Source organism: Cebus imitator, unplaced genomic scaffold (genome assembly GCF_001604975.1).
Source record: "Cebus imitator isolate Cc_AM_T3 unplaced genomic scaffold, Cebus_imitator-1.0 Scaffold51, whole genome shotgun sequence".
In the NCBI taxonomy this organism is placed as follows: Eukaryota; Metazoa; Chordata; class Mammalia; order Primates; family Cebidae; genus Cebus; species Cebus imitator.
In genome coordinates, this window is record NW_016107366.1 from 1,255,604 (window position 1) to 1,260,616 (window position 5,013).

Below are 5,013 nucleotides of genomic sequence, written 5' to 3' on the forward strand. Positions count from 1 at the left end.
CAGCTGCCTGAAGGTTGATTCTGTAATTAGAAGATTCCAGGGTCATCTCAGAATAGAACCTCAAGCCACTCAGGCTATATTTACAGAATCAGCCTCTCCAGAAAAATAGCAGCAAAGAAGGGCCTTCCTATGTATTTGGAAGGAGTCACCTAGAGGAGGACTTGGTGTAGGGGGAAGGGACGGGATAGGGAGGGGGAAGCTTATTGAAATATACTCAGGGACAAACCAATCTAAGGGCTGGAAGGAAGATAATTCACACTTGTAAGCTTCTTTTTCTTTTTCTTCTTCTTCTACTTACTCATCTGATTTTTTTTTTTTTTTTTTTTTTTTTTTTTTTTTTTTTTTTTTTTTTTTTTTTTTTTTTTTTTTTTTTTGAGACAAGTCTTGCTTTTTCTCCAAGCTGGAACGCAGGTGTGCGACTTTGGCTCACTGCAACCTCCACCACCTGGGTTCAAGTGATTCCCCTGCCTCAGCCTCCTGAGTAGCTGGGACTACAGGCATTCCCCAACACGCCTGGCTAATTTTTTGTATTTTAGTAGAGACAGGGTTTCACCATGTTGGCCAGGATGGTTTCGGTTTCCTGACCTTGTGATACTAATTTTTTGTATTTCAGTATCGACGGGGTTTCACCATATTAGCCATGGTGGTTTCAATCTCCCGACCTCGCGATCTGGCTGCCTGGGCCTCCCAAAGTGCTGGGATTACAGAAAAAAAAAAGCCTGGCCTTTTTGTTGTTGTTGTTATTGTTTTTCAGATGGAGTTTCGCTCTTGTTGCCCAGGCTAGAGTGCAATGGCGCGATCTCGGCTCACTGTAACCTCTGCCCCCTGGGTTCAAGTGATTCTCCTGCCTCAGCCTCCCAAGTAGCTGGGATTACAGGCATGCCCCGATAATTTTGTGTTTTTAGTAGCAATGGGTTTCTCCCTGTTGGTCAGGCTGGTTTTGAACTCCCAACCTCAGGTGATCCACCTGCCTCGGCCTACGAAAATGCTGGGATTACAGGCATGAGCCACTGCGCCCGGCAGTAATTTTCTTTTTTAAGGGGCATCTCTTAGGCTCTAGCTTTTAAGATTCAGTATTTTTGTCCTAGGAAGATATTACACTTGTAAATTATGAGCTTGGTGTCAGCAAACTTACATCGCTGTGTGCAACCTGGCCAAATCACTTAGCCACTTTGGGGGTTTGGGCCCTTCTAACAGTAAAGATCAACAAGGAAAATAAACATTTCAAACATTGCAATATGTTCCTGTATTCACCGTGGGGGATGACCAGATTCCTGAAACCACAGGTTGTTCTTAGTGAAACAAGTTTGGCTTTGGGGCCATAGACTTATGCATTTAGAATCAATGGCTGTTCTCTCTCTGGGTCTTTGATTTTTTTTTCTTGGGCTCATCCCCTTTCTGTAGTATCTTATCTTTGTCTTATGTGTATAGAACTTAACTGTTGCCCATTCTCTTATTAGAGCAGTCTAAGTGATTACCTTCATAGGGGTTCCTTTTGGAACTATATGCTTCAAAATTCCAAAAAGTATGATTTTGGTGGTCAACTTCAAATAGGTAGAAGGAGGAGAGAGGAGATGGAGGGTCAGGGAGACCTAAATACTCTCTAAAATCATGCGAGGAAGGACCTTTTCCAGGAGCTTTCCTTTATATAGAGAGGGCCAGTGATCATTTGTAACTGTGTTATTCCTAGAGATTTGAAAGTTTCGCACGGGAAAGACTTTACGGGCTGTAGGTAACACCTGAAAATGACATGAATAGTCAGTTAATAACACTCTCTGCATTTATAATACCATTCTGCCAAGGAGCGCAAAGGTTTCAACAAAGTTCACTTTCAGAAAACCCCTGTGAGGAAGAGAGAACATAATCTTCTCTTCATTTTAAAGATGAGGAAACAGGCCAGGCACAATGGCTTATGTCTATAATCCCAGCACTTTGGGAGGCAGAGGTGGGAGGATGGCCTGAGCTCCAGAGTTTGAGACCAGCCTGGGCAACATGGCAAAACCCTGTCTCTACAAAAAACAATTACAAAAATTAGATGGGTGTGGTGGCATGCATCTGTGGTCCCAGCTACTTGGGAGGATAAGGTGGGAGAATCGCTTGAGTCCAGGAGTCAAGGCTACAGTGAGCCATGACTAGGCCACTGTACTCCAACCTGGGCAGATAGAGCAAGACCTGGTCTCAAAAAATAAAATAAAAACAGAAAGACTTTACCTAAATTGCTCATCATGTGGTTGTCAAGTTTGACCCCAAACCCCAATTTCTTGACCAAGGTTATTCCTTGACAGAGGCAAGAGGGTCCCCTCTCCTGGGCCATGGGCAAAGCTCGTCTCTGGCCTTCCTCTGATCCATCCCTTTCTTTTTCTTTTTTTTTTTTTTTCTTGAAATGGAGTCTTGCTCTGCCACCCAGGCTGGAGTGCAGTGGTGTGATTTCTGCTCACTATAACCTCTATCTCCTGGGTTTGAGCGATTCTTCCTGCCTCAGCCTCCCAAGTAGCTAGGATAACAGGTACCTGCCACCACTTCCAGCTAATTTTTGTACTTTTAGTAGAGATGGGTTTTCACCACGTTGGTCAGGTTGGTTTCGAGCTCCTGACCAAGTGCTGGGATTACAGGCACGAACCACTTCGCCAGGCTCAGATCCTTCCCTTACTAAGGGCAAGCAGTCCATGGTGCAAAGGGGCCGTGCCACCCAGAGTTATGAGTGCCTGTGACTCCAGAATTCCTTGCCTTGTGGCCCCCACATGCACTTCCAGGGCCTGTGTGGGCCTCTTCTATGGGTCTGTCCTGAGTGTTGACAGAATCACTGATGTGGACACTTGGGCTTGAGCTGTGGCCCGGAGGTCCTGTTGACTGTAGCATTGAGGGGGCTTGTGCAGCTGGGTGTCCACAGGCAGGTATTGGGAGTTCTGGAATACGATGGAGCTGGAGGTGGAAGAGAAGTAAGCTGGGGGCAGCTCTCTCATGCCACCTCATTCTAGCCAAAACTCAGGTCAAACTGAAGAGTCTAAACGTGAACCTGCCGTTCAAGGTGGCTACAGAGGTGTCTTCGTCAAGGTAGGCGACATTTAGTTTGTTGGCTTGGTGGATGACCCAAATATTTAGACATATGATGCGTAGGCCTGCATTCGTCCTCTTGCCTTTGCCCCTCAAATGTTTTGGGTGGTTTTGCTTCCCTACAGCCAAAGGCAAACAGAGAAGCTGGAGATCTGGGGTGGCTACATAAATTTACATGACTGCAATTCTCTAGCTGCACTTTACAGATTCATACAAGCTAAATACAAGTCCTGTGTTTTTATCACAGGGAGGCTGATCAGTATCAGGAAAATTAAAAGGGGGCTGGTCCACATTGTTCATGTTTTTGTTTGTTTGTTTGTTTCTCTTTTTGTTTTTGTGGTCTCCTTCCTCTCAATTTATGAAGAGAGGCAGTGAGATGTTCCTCTCAGGTCCTCTGAGGGACCTGGGGAGCTCAGGCTGGGGAGCTCATAGGCAGTAGGTCGCCTATCAAAAACCAAAGTCAAGTGGGGGGGGGAAACAAAAGCAGCCCGATATTCCAGAGGACTGACCGCGGGCCCCACACCCAGCCTAGGTCTTTGAAAGGAAACAAAAGACAAAATGACCAGCATCCTGAGGGGGATTCAGCCTGGAGCTCTCTCTCCCCCAATCCTTCCCTCCGGCTGAGAAAACTAAGGAAAACAAAATTGTGGAAAGCACGATTTAGAGGAAGCAAATTCCACCGGTGCCCTTGGCTGCCGGGAACGTGGACTAGAGAGTCTGCGGCGCAGCCCGGAGCCCAGAGCTTCCCGCGCGTCTCTAGGCCGGCGGGCCCCGGCGGGGGCAGGGGGTGCAGACCGCGAACCCCGAGACTCCTGCTGCACCCACCACCCCCAAGTCCCCAAGCCGTCTCGCGGGCGGCCGAACGTCGCCCGTTTAAGGGGCGGGCAGCAGCTCCACGTGCTTTCTGCTGAGTGACTGAACTACATAAACAGAGGCCGGGAAGGGGGCGGGGGGAGGAGGGAGAGAACAGGCTTTGACCGATAGTAACCTCTGCGCTCGGTGCAGCCGAATCTATAAAAGGAACTAGTCTCGGCAAAAACCCCGTAATTCCGAGGGAGAGTGAGTGGGGTCGGGACCCGCAGAGCCGCGCCGACGCCTCTCTCCCGGGCTGCGGCAGCGCAGCGCAGGGCAGGGCAGGGTGGGGGGCGCCGGGCGCCAACAGGGCCAGTTCTCAGGACGCTTTGCTTCTTGTTTTTTCTCCGGTTCTGTTTTCTCCCCTTCTCCGGAAGGCTTGTCAAGGGGTGGGAGAAAGAGACGCCAACACAAAAGTGGAAAACAGGTAAGAGCCTCTCCAGTGACTTACTTGGTCGTTATTGTTTTGTTTCGAGGCCAAGGAGGCTTCGGGAAGCGCTCGGTCTCGGGGCTTTGATCCGGAGCCCCACGTCCCCACCACTTGCAACTCGAACGGGACGGGGGCAGCGTAAATGGGGAATGTCCTAGGACGAGCCCTGGGGACCCTAGGGCTCGGCACTGCTGCGCTCGGGGCTCGCCCGGCGGTGGAGACCGGGAGCATCTCTGGGCGTGGAGACCCGGGCGCAGTACCCCGGGCTCGGTGGGATCGGGGGTTCCCGGGCGTGCTGAGGGTCCTGCTGCCGGGTGGGGAGAGTTGCAGGTCTGGCACGGAGCGCGTCCCTTTGTTCGGAGGCGCCTGAGCCGGTTAGAAACCAACAGAGACAAATGCCAGCACTGAGTCCTCACTCGGTTCTTAAGGTGGTCTGTTCTGACCTGGGGATCGGCTTCAAGCGCCCCGGGGCTGGAGCGGCGCGTCCTTGGTCCCCAAGAACTCGAGTTGGACGTGTCCCAGAGGATGTCCGTGGTGCAGGGGGTCCGTGGTGTTATTGCTTACTAGAGGCCTAGGGGCTTTGTTTGACCTGAGGGATGGGGGGCGGGTCCGCCTTCGGTCTCCGTGCGCTCACCGGAGCTGGTGTCCCTGGAGCAGAGCGGGCACGAGATTTTTTT

General features: G+C 50.5%; 1 protein-coding gene across 2 annotated transcripts in view; it reads left to right on the plus strand.

Moving 5' to 3' along the window:
- The first annotated feature begins 4,006 nt into the window (after positions 1 to 4,006).
- ABCA1 (ATP binding cassette subfamily A member 1) overlaps positions 4,007 to 5,013 on the plus strand; it is a 154,841-nt gene continuing 153,834 nt past the window's right edge. For both annotated transcript variants that reach the window (XM_017527761.2, XM_017527759.2), the window contains exon 1: positions 4,007 to 4,333. The gene's annotated coding sequence lies outside the window, so the exon portion shown is untranslated. The remainder of the gene's footprint in view (positions 4,334 to 5,013) is intronic.